At 38.4% G+C, this 12,048-nt stretch overlaps 1 long non-coding RNA gene across 1 annotated transcript in view; it reads right to left on the bottom strand.

Annotated features, from left to right (window-relative positions):
- Positions 1-10,602: 10,602 nt before the first annotated feature.
- The window catches only part of LOC146324023 (uncharacterized), a 31,263-nt gene continuing 29,817 nt past the window's right edge, over positions 10,603-12,048 (bottom strand). Inside the window, exon 3 of the long non-coding RNA XR_014771181.1 lies at positions 10,603-11,644. This is a non-coding gene — a long non-coding RNA (uncharacterized LOC146324023). The remainder of the gene's footprint in view (positions 11,645-12,048) is intronic.

Genomic DNA, 12,048 nt, shown 5'->3' with positions numbered 1-12,048 from the left:
TGAGCTCTTCCACACAGTTAAACCCACCGACAGCAATGAATGTTGATTGTGACCTTTGCTGTGGTTTGGAGGCTGGAGGTGGTTTTTGTTTGTTTGTTTGTGTAGAACAGACGTAGTGCTCTTCGTGTGATTCTTCAGAGTCATCGGCCATGCCTGTGTGCAGGTTCCTTCACAACTTTTACCTCTTTTTCCTGTTTCTTGTTTCCTTTTTGAGACATTGAGTGACAAAGGCTGGCCACAGGGTACAATCAACGGTCGATGGTTTTTTCAATTTAGCTCAAACTCACCGACAGCGTTGAATGTTCACTGGGGCGAGCACAGACCTGATGGTGACCAGAGATGACAGTCTGCTTAGAGATGCAGAGGGAGCAAGTCTTCTCTGCAGGCGGAGAGGCTTCTAACTCTCACTAAATCCTTCTTTCATTCTCTGAGCAGGAAGGACATTGAAAAAGTCATGAGTAGATGATGCTATCTTTTCCATCAAGCCTCATCATAACCACAAGTGTATTCTCTATTTATTTACATAAGTGATCTTACTTCCACAATTTTCAGATTCATAACACCTACTGAGAAATATATATACACGTGCATACATCATCTGGGCTGCAACTTTCAATTATTATTATTTTTTTTTTATTTTTGATTAATTTATTAGTTGTCATTGTCAGAAAATGTTGATCAGTTTCCAAAAACCCAAGGTGATGTCCTCAAATGTCTTGTTTTTTTTCCACCACCCAAAGATATTCAGTTTATTGAAATCATACTGTAAACAGACCAAAGTTGGAAAAAAAAGCTCAATTCAAGGCAGCTTATTAGATTTTTGTGTTTTGAGCCCAACTCAGTCTTAAGCTTTGAAAAAGTTTTTTCAGCTACTGTTTTGTTGAGATAATTAACTTTCTTCTTTAGTTAAACTTGAATGAGTTTTAGAAATCCTCCCAGAAATTGTATCTCAAAAATTGTTACATAAACTCATAAGGTGAAAAATAGTTATGATGATTTAATATTTTCAATTGCAACTGTTTAATTTTCAAGCATCACAGCTCACAATTTTCAAGGTTTCTAAAAAGTCTAAATTATCTCAACAAAACATTATAGGTTGGCAAAACATTTTTTGATTGTTTAATTCAAAACATAAGAGTTTGATTCAAAACTCAAAAACCTAGTGAAGGCAGTTTTCTCAGCTTTTTTTTTAAGTACATAAAACATTCATAATTGAGAAGCTGAAATCAAAATGATTAACTGATTATCCAGATAGTTGACAATTCATTTAAAGCTGACAACTAATCTATTAATCGACTAATCATTGCAGCTTTATGCATCATGAATACCCAAGTCTGCTTTTTGTCCACAGTCCTTGCACTTTGTGTTGACACTCACAAACTGTACCTGAAGGAGGAGGAATACGAAGACACAAACATACCGAGATACATACATATATGAAATATAATTTATTATTAAAAGAACTTCTGCCCCCTGTGCTTTACTCTAATGTGGCCCTTGTAACAAAAAAAGAAGCAGAAGTGGCTTTGCCTCACATGTTCTTCATTGCTGTATGCACTATTAACTTCCATGACACATGGTCATTATGGCACCAAAGACTGCATCAGTGTATGGGGAGCACATTTTATGTCACTGCAAGTAGCAGTTACAAGAGGGAAGTCATCTTGAAACTCCTGACTCATAGCGGGTTTTAGTAAACACAGCACCTGGCTCTGAGTCTGCAGCTAGCCGTCATGTATGCTGTACTGAAGTGCGGCGACGTGGCCTCTAGAGAGGAACCAGAATGCCTCGAGGGCTTCATGCAAGGTGGAGGATGAGGAAGACACAGAGTATGAAACTGTCGACTCACCCAGATCAATAGCGTCTGTTGTTTTCGCTATGATGTGGCACTGTGGCTGAAGACTGGGGTGTTTTTTTTCTCTCTCCCCCCTGTTTGTGCTAATACCAGTAAAGGAACTGTCCGCCATCTTGAATGAAAGGTTTTATTACACACTGCTGAATCATTGTTGCTCATCATGAGAAAAAAGGAGCAGAGTTTGTGAGAAGCACAAATGCCACAGAGCTGCTGCAGCAATTAGATACAGCGTGACAATAAAACTGTGGCAATGAGTCAAGATGTGGTTGGAAGATAAATATGGTGCAGGATAAGGAGTGACTAAGATGATGTGGTGGAAGACTCATTTCACGCAAAAAACAAAGAGTTAAAAACAACACCAGGGCTGGGTTGCACCAACAAGGATTAATTTTTAAAATGCTGTTTAAATCATGATTTGACTTACTAATTTATGTTGCAAACTTTTAAACTAGCTTGAGAAGATTTAAACCTCAATTTACTTTTTATATTAAACCTAGATTAAATTAAATGCTGCTGCACCAAAACTTTAAACTCCAATTTAAACTGGGATCCAGTATTATAGTAACTTTAAACTTGCACCTGAGAAGGTTTAACTTAAAAAAAAAAAAAAAAAAATGGCTGCCTGTTTGAGATGGATTGAGCAAACTCATTCTTTCTTTTCTTTAGCCAGCCAGCAAAGAATATAACTTTTAAGGTGTTTGTTTTAAGCTAGATAGCAAACATTATAGGGGAACTTTGTTTTAATTTTTAAACTAGCTAGTAAACAATGACATGTTTTGCTAGAAACACAGAGCAGGTTGTTTTATACTAACTAGGTTGTAACAGCACTCAGATTTGGATTTACTGAATGGAGATTATTTTTTAATTGTGTCACAGAGCTCTGCTTAATTTTAAATCTGTATTTAGACATCTTAAACCAAATTTTGCAATGCTAATCTTGGATGAAATATTTCTTTGTTGGTGCAACCCAATGTAGGACTCTGATAGCCTTTGCTGTTTAGCAAAACACGTGTTTCTATTAAAAGATTGTGCTACTTCTCTTCTCTCCTTGAAGAGCTGCTTCTGCTTTGCCAGTTCATGTGTACCTCAGTTAATATATTCTTCTGAAAAGCTTGTCAGTTGTGAGTAAAAATAATCATAACTCAAAATACCTCAATCAAAAAAAACAGTTTGCTAGCTGCTGACATGTCACCCAAGCTCGGACCAAAAAGCACAGTCCTTGCTGCGAGCGACACCGCTAACTCGGCCTCTCTCCACTCTCCCGAACAGTGATTTGAGTGACAGTGTTGGAATTGACAGAAGTGGATGAGAAGGAATGTTGCTTTATAAGGTCTTCTCTGGCCGCAGGAAGAGTGTGACAGTAGGAAGAAAGATCCGGGACACGCAACAAGAGAGAGGGAAGGGCCCTGAGCTGACAATGTGGCCCTAATCTGAATGACAAGGTCTGCACATCAGCCCTCAAACCAGCCTGGATTCAGTGAGGGGTGGGGGTGAGGATGAGTAGGAGCTGAAGGGAGAGAGGAAGGAGAAGGGAGAGAGTGAGAGGAATAAGATGAGACAGAGGGGGGAGGAGGGAGAGGGCAGGCAAGGGTGTCCTTCCTTCAAACATGCTGGCCTTAATGGCACAGACAGCTCTGACATTTAACCACTGAATCACTTTTAGATAAGTGGATGTGGTAGTTTGTGTGGGGAGAGTTGTGACTTGTAAAAATTTCAGGAGGCGTTTTTCTGGCTAAATATAAAGAGCTTTGAAAAACACAAGAAAAAACCTCAGCGAAGGAATAATGATGATCACCATTATGAACATTAAATAGTTCTGTGAAACAACTACAATTCAAAGACGAAGGTAAAATGTAATGGACCGATTTGAAAAATCAGGTCACGATTTGATTCATTTGTTCCATTTTAAGCAGTTTACGATGATTTTGCAGTGATGGCATTGTTAGACTAATGAGTCTTGATTTGTAAAGGTCAACAGATCATTAGTTTTATGCCCTGGACGACTGTCATTTACATTTTGAAATTCTTCTAAAAAAAGACAGTCTATATTAATTCAAGTGTAATACAATAGATTGTAAGTAGTGCTGTGTTGTCAAGCCAAAAAAAAAAAAAAAAAAGATAGATAAATAAATAAATAACTGGGAGAATGGCCAACTCTGCCTTTGATTACTGAAACTGAAAGCTCATTTCAATTAACATTTTTAACCAATAAGCTTGCGATAAAGTCGATGCAAGGTAAATCTGCAGTCATCTAAACTTTATACAGCAGAAGAGCCATCCTATAGTTTTAAAGAAATTATTTTGATGCATGAAAGTTAACTTCACACCATAGCATGCGAAGAGAGGGGTCATCACTCTGGCTTGTTTCTGATTGGAGAGATGAGTGTGTTGCAATTGTCCCATGTTACAATTGCCCTTGGTCTCCCCTCACTACCGTTGAGGATCTCTTAAGAAACATCACACCCGACAGTTCAGTAGAAAACCACAACTGTAATGGGCATCTCCCACGGGGGAATTACTACAGTGTGAATGTGATACAGGATGCCACAGATAAAGGACACATATGCTGAGCAGACTGTTAACGAGAGGAAGCTATAAAAACTTGTGAAAAAACATAAAAATGTCAAAGCTGCTCTTAAGGAGCGCTAACAAAAGCAAACTAGCAGAACAAGTTTGCGTAACAGATACTGTCAAAGTTTCACAATTAGTACTGCGGACCTTGTCAAAACAGACTAGTAATTCCAGAAAGACAAATCGTACGGGAGGTGATCGGATTACTTCAAAATAACAAAAGAAGCATCTGTGGTCGATATTACAGTAGCGTGTGAACGTGCTGTTCTTTTTGGATGTGAGAGGATATCCTTTCATCAGCCGGGGGTTTAGAAAGAATTGAGCTAAAAATGTGGTTGACCAAAGCAGGAGGGCATGTCAGGTCAGTTTTTGTGCCACTTTATTTTGAGTATGAGTATTTTTCTCACCGTTCTCTTAGTTGTTGCCTTGCATGTGTCTCCATGACGATAATTTGGGGCAAGCAAAAGCAAATTTTCTGCTCGGAAACAACATGGATGAAAGTAAAAAAAAAAAAACATCTATGATAAAGTTTTTCTAATCATAAAACAGGTTAAGTATTAAAACGACAATTATGTAGTAATGATGTTAGCGTCCTTTGATGTCACTAATCACTAATTTTGGTAACATTTAATGTTCTTTAAAGGGACCGTTCACCCCAAAATGAAAACTACATATTTTCTCCCATGGCCTGTAGTGTAATTTATTTATTTAGTTTTAATGTCAGTTGCTCATGACCAGGTTACACAACATAATCCACAGATCTTATTTCAAGCGATTTCACATCAGAACTACTTTCTTTATACCACAGAATTTAATTTATTTAATTAATTAATTAATTTATTGATTGATTTGGAGGTTAACTGTCCCTTTAAAAACACAAAAGTACTCAGTTTTTAAATATACTGTATATGGAAGTCACAACACGTATAAGAGTTCTGAGTCATCACAATGCACACAAAATTAGCGGACAAAAAAAAATCTGAATGTCAAAAGCCTTTTTTGAAATCGTCTGTCTCTATTGAAGGGATGTCAAACTGCTAGCCTGGGGGCCACCTCTGCCTCCCCCTCCTCATCCCTCTGACCCACGTCATGATGTCAGAAATATCTGTATAATAATAATCTTTTTTAAAGGATCTTTGCTGGATGTTTCATAGCAAGTTCCATTCTGAAGGACTGCATGTTGCAATTGGCTGATATTAAATTTCCAGAAAAGAATATCTGGTTCAGTATCAGCAAACGGGGCAGCAGAGCAGATTATCTTAGTTATCAAGTGACATTAATGATAAATTATGTGACAAAGCTAGAGTTTTCACCGCATACCCATGTGGTGTTTGATGAAAGCACAGAAAAGAAACACGCTCAGCTAGCCATTTTCACCAGGGGTCGACAGAAGAGTTGCTATGTTTGTGTCCAATGCTCAGCTAACAAATATCTATAAAAACTATGATGCAGTACTGGAAACAAAAAAGTTTTAACTTTTTTTTTTATCAACACCAAACATGTCTGCTCCATGTCAAAGTTAAAATATTTTGAAGATTTTGAAAATTGAAGTAAATGAAAATTTACTTGCCGGTTTCTAATCAGGCTTTACTAGTTGGTTTGCATGAGAACACTTCAGTGGAAACCCCAGTTTCTGTCTCTCCTTCACTGTCTCTCCCCCTCTCTGTGTCTCAGGAGGGGGAGGAAATTCCTGGCGAGGGTGCTGTGAGTTGTTGCTCTCTGCCTGCAGGTACAGACCGGCCTCCTCTGTCTGCCTGTCTGCAGATATCATACCGCGACGTGATCTGTTTAGCTGCCTGACTTAATGCTCACCTGCTCACGCGCCTCCGGCTGTGTGTGTGTGTGTGTGTTTGAGTGTGTGTTTGTGTGAGTGTGTATGTTGACTTCTTCTGTCTCCTCACAGCTGGAATGGCGTCTCTCTCTCTTTATCTGCTGCCCTGCGATTACAGACACACACACACACACACACACACACACGCACGCACACTCACACAGAATGATAGATGGACTTTTACTCCACTGACAAGATATTTACAAATTTAGACACTATTAATCTTCTCACAAACATTATGCAGTGAACGAGACAACATAGACACGATCTCACACACACACAGACACACACACACACACTCACACACACAATGACAAGCTGGACTGGAAAGAATGGGGCTGATTACAGTAATTGGGGGAAAGGAAGTGAGGAAGGCAGGATTTTGCGTGCACTGAAACAAGGACATAAAACCTCCTCACATTTGCAAGCATTTACCAAAACTAGCAAAACCTGTTTCGAACATGCAGGTCTGTCTAATTTAAATGCATTTCACCCTGTACAGGCGCTTTGTACATCTCAATTCAGTGGAACAAGAGGTTTGATTTTCACTGTAGGATCTGGAATTTAACTGGAATTTTTTGGATTTATTTTCGGTCTGCAAATAGAAATTACCTTATTATGTATAAATCTACAAATTAATATACATAGATAAAAAGCTTCTTCCAAAAAAACTGGAAGATATTTAAGTAACGCAGTGAAAAAACACCGCAATTAAGTAATTTAATGCACACTGCAACACTTCTGCAGTCTGAAAAAGGTGCAGGCTGAAGCTACAGCTTATCAAAACACTGGGGTTGAACGATAGTCTTATCTTCTTCTGTAATTTATATTTCCAAAAATAATGCAGATCACATCAGTCAGTCTTTCTGAGTGTTGCTAAGAGGGAATGCATTTTTCGAAGTAAACTTTAAACATTTATCTTTTCCTGTTCACACAGTAGTGAACAACATATTAAATTGAAATATATATATATATATACATAAATATATATTTATATTGCAAAACTTTAGATAATTATTTCTTACGCCCTTAAAGAACGCATCGTATTTAACGAGGTAAAATAATACAACAGAATGCAAAACAAACAAAAGCCAATCAAAATATTGACACAGACAATACAACACAAAAAACAACCTACAAAAAGCTGTTCGCAGAAATATACAGTCTCCTACTGGATGGTCTCATTTGCTTATCGTCGCTGTCCTGTAAAAAACACTTATCTCCAAATGTGGTGATATTGAATTTTTCGCTAAAACTAAAGGAGGGAATGATCTTTCATGAGTTGAGACACTTTTCCTATGTCTTGAGCCAAACAACTATTCAAAAAGCCACTGGATCATCAGAAAATACACTGCCATAAAGCTGAAAGTATGGCTGTTTTTCACAGCTCCTGAAAAGTTGGCATTTTGGAGATAAGAGTTTTTTATTGGACAGTGATATTGTTTACTTCATATAGAGGCATCGGTATTAAATTAGAACTTTTTCATAAAAAAAACTCATTATAGTTGCTTTAATGTCCTACATATATAAAGTTCATTGCTGTAAATGTTTCATTGTGCTTTTCATTGAGAATTACATACATACAATACAATTTAATTTTGCATTAGTCCTCACTAATGTTTTATTGAATATATAAATACCTCTCAAATCATGTTGCCTTTCTCTCTGCCTAAACATCTTTTGGATACCTCCATGTAACAATTGTTTTTTGCTCTGTATGCAGCTTGAATCATTTCATCTTCATATATTAGAGTCTTTAGTCTGATAAATAATGAGTTGGTTCTTTATAAGTAGATTTCCTCATCATTCATATGGCTCTCTTTTGAAGTATGAAGATTGGATTGGTAATATACTGAAACTGGACTGTGTTGATGGGTTTTGAATGCATCGTGTGCCAAACAGCATTATTATGTTGTATATTTTTCTTTTTATTTCGTCCTCAGGTTGTCACAGCGCTGACAGATGCGGCCTGACATGTACAACCACACTCGCGAAACACACACAGACACACTTGAGTAGGGGTCTGAGTCCAGCTGGAGGTGGTCTCCTGCCAAAGCTGCAGGCAAGCTGACTGTATTCATATTTATCACACACACACTGATTAGAACTGACAGGACACACACACACACACACACACACACACACACACAGCTGGGAGAAAAAAAAAAATCTGCTGGTGTGTAAATCAATATTTCAAGGGCAACCTGCTATTCTAAAAAATTTTATAACGAGAAAGTATTTCCCTGCGCCATTCTGCTTCTTTTTCTGACATTTTATCCACCATCACAAAAGATATGTGCGCTGTGCATTTAAAAACAAGGGACAGCCAATGAGACAAGAGGAACAGAGGTGGATGTGGACTAGCAGCAGTGAGTAATGTCGTGAGAGAGGAGTGGACTGGGGGAGAAAAAAGCGAGGAGAGAATAATAGCCAATAGGCAGGGCGAAAAGAGTGCCTCTCACACACTCACTCACACACACACACACACACACACACACACACAAAGCAGAGCGAGACTCCGCAGGGTGCCAAATAATAACCTTCCTTGTCATTATCATCGCCCAGCCAAACCGCTCTCCACTCCTCCTCCACCTCCTTCCGTCTTCAACACAATCATTGCCCTATCGTTTACAGTGTGCTGCTAAATGGGAACATCAATAGACACATCCATTAGCAGTGCGACTCCTTTCCTCTCTGATTCTCGAGTGCTTTAATAGCCAGCGCACACACACGCACACACACACACACACACACACCCCACACACTCTCACGCTGTACCTCGGCCCGACTGTTAACCAAGCTAGCCCTGCGCAGGCAAAGCCGAACTGATGGAGTGTGTCATTACAGCTGGTTAGTAACACGGCTGCTGTGAGGGAGGCGCCGTCAGTTAACCTGCAGCTACAAAAAACCAAAGAGGACGCGGCTGCTGTCTGATTTAAGTAGCTTTCGTACGAGCAGCAATCCAAATTTCCTCTTTCATTTATGTATTTACTTATTTTGCTCACGTCTGTGCTGCCATGCTGTAATATCTTGTTGCAAAATGTTTTTCATTGGATTTCTGTTTAAGCCTTTGTAGGTGGCACTTTTTAGTTTGTTCTTTGCAGCCACTGTTCGTGATGAATACCAAAGGCAATGTGACTTTCAGGGAATTTTTCCCTGGGAACGACCTGACAGACATCAGGGGTTTTAACCTGAAATGTGCATAGAAATGAAATATAGCCAAGGTACTTCCATTAGCAATAGTATGCAAACTCATACGCTTTGATTTGTATTGTGTTGTATGGTGGAAATTTACACCATTTTGACTCATTTTAAACTAGGAATGTCAATGATTCATCATTAAGTGCCATTAAAAATGTAACAGATTAGAAATGCATTAACTGATTGTATGTTTTGTGTACCAGTACTCCAGGTTTTCACACAGTTTGGTTTGTTAGTCTAAAAATGTCAGTAATTTTGCCCCATTGGACTTTATTTTGTTTGGCGATGTTTGTTGGATAAGGACAGACAGGCAAGTGAAGCTGTTTTGAGCAACAGCCTTATTGTTTTATTATTGTTTGTTTAAATTGTTTTTGCTCCATAACAACTTAAAATGAGAAAAAGACGTGCATTTTGTATCTTATTCATTATGAATGGTGAACTGGTTAAGGAAAGCAGACACAATTTGAAACCCTACACATGAATCCAACACAAGACAAGTGTTGACTTCTCCTCTGTTTTAGTCTCTGGCTGCGTATTGGCAAGAATCTGCCAATATGCAACATATCACAATACAGGGGTTATGATTAAGTCTATTGCAATACTGTAAACAAGCGATATATTGTGATTTTCATTTTAAGATCTAACTTTAGTAAAACTCATAATATAAAGAACACACCACTTGTCCATACGATCTGAGTAAAAAAGTAAACTTTTTTAATGCAATCAAAACAGTGGGATCTACATTTGTGTTTATCCCTTTAACATCATAGAACTACTTTTGATGCAATCTGAGCAAAGGAAGGATATGTGCTTACTTCTTCCTGTCTCAGTTTACATTGTTGTGTTTGAGTGGAAGAGTCAAATGGCTGAAGATAAATTATGACACTGCCATGAATCTTCTCATATCAACTATTAATTAAAAATCAATATAGCATTTGAGAATCAATACAGTGCCATAAAACATCATATCATGATACTCAGTTGTACTGGTGTTTTCGTATATCTCTGATTTAATTAATGTAATACATTCATATTTTAGTTGTTTTTGTTTTTTGTGTACCTCAAAGTGATAACCTGGAAATATATTTGATATATCAATACAAATTAATTTCTATTAATGTTTACTTATGAGCTTTAATATTAAAAAAGATGGAGCTTCATTAATCATAAAAGGACAAACTATCATCCTAGATGTAATTTGCAAAGGCCACCAAATAAAAAAATGAATCAATACAAAGAGGCCAATCTTATTTATGACTGCATTAATACCTTGTTAACCTCAGTCTGAACTTTTAGTCACTGTAACTGCAGACACAAATTAACACGGACAGCTGTTAATAATGAACATCAAAATAAACCCCGCCCGGCCGAACCCATCCACGACAGTAGTGGAATGAGAGAAAGATAAGGAGGGACAAGAAGGGCAAATACAGCGGGGGGGAGAGAGGGTGGGGAGGGGAGGGTTTCCCACAATGCCGCCACACACACTGTAATTTCAGCACGCATGTTTTTTTGGGATGGAGGGCGAAGCAGGATGCTGGGAAGCCTGGGAGGGGCACAGGGTGGGTAAAGGGGGGGCTGGATATGGGTGTTTGTGGGATGTGTGGGGCGGCTGTTAAAGTCGACTTGTGGAGATTGGTTTTGACTGATGGAAATAGAAAAAAGGAGGCTTTATGCACGCACACGCGCACACACACACACACACAGGCACACAACAAATGACATGCATGACAGCAGACACATTCAATTATATGAAATGCATAAATTAAGATTTGTTCCAAAATGAAACATCCAAATTTGATTTAAAAAAAAAAAAAAAGACTCTTTTCATGGCCTGTTTAATAGCACCATGAAATTTCTTTTCACAGTGTATCCTGTGATGTTAAATTACTGATGCTATTTTTTTTTAATCAGTGAATTTCGAGTATTTAGAAAACAAGTAGTCAATTTGTCTTTAAATTACTCAGAGCAGAAAACAGCAGCAGATAATGAGTTTGTTTTCTCACATTTACACCATTATTATCCCCCTAACTCGGTGGTCTCTGATTCTTACCGTAACAGGCAGGAGTGTGTGTGTGTGTGTGTGTGTGTGTTTTTGTGTGTGGCAGGCTGGTGGTAGACCGCAGACAGACTCTAGGTGCCGTTGCATGTGTGTGTGTGCGTGCGTGCCTCCTTCGTGTCTGGACCTGGGCAGAAAACAAACAGAGGAGAAGAAGAAAGCACAGGATAAATTCAGGTGTTGTTTGGTAAACCATGTTATTAAAATGTCACACACACACACGCTCGCTGTGATGTGCACTTAAATTATTCAACAGCCCCGACTGATGTGTGTAACAGTATTAGCGGTAATAAGTCTGCACTTCATCCCCTCTAAAGAACTCACACATGATTTTATATGTACAACAAGCCCACTCACAACCTAATTCTTATATACACTCTGGGTGGTCTTGAGAAACAATGACAAGGAGCCACCGTGTGTGTACATTAACACATGATTCATCTTAAAAAAACGTAAGCTAGGTGGTTTAATGGGGAAAAAAAATGGTGGAATCAGCCTTTGATGCCACTTCGCAGTTTGTAAAATCAGATT

This window comes from Lutjanus erythropterus, chromosome 7 (genome assembly GCF_056507025.1).
Source record: "Lutjanus erythropterus isolate fLutEry1 chromosome 7, fLutEry1.hap2, whole genome shotgun sequence".
In the NCBI taxonomy this organism is placed as follows: Eukaryota; Metazoa; Chordata; class Actinopteri; order Lutjaniformes; family Lutjanidae; genus Lutjanus; species Lutjanus erythropterus.
The sequence above is the reverse complement of the archived record's forward strand: the minus strand, read 5'-3'. Positions and strand labels throughout refer to the sequence as shown.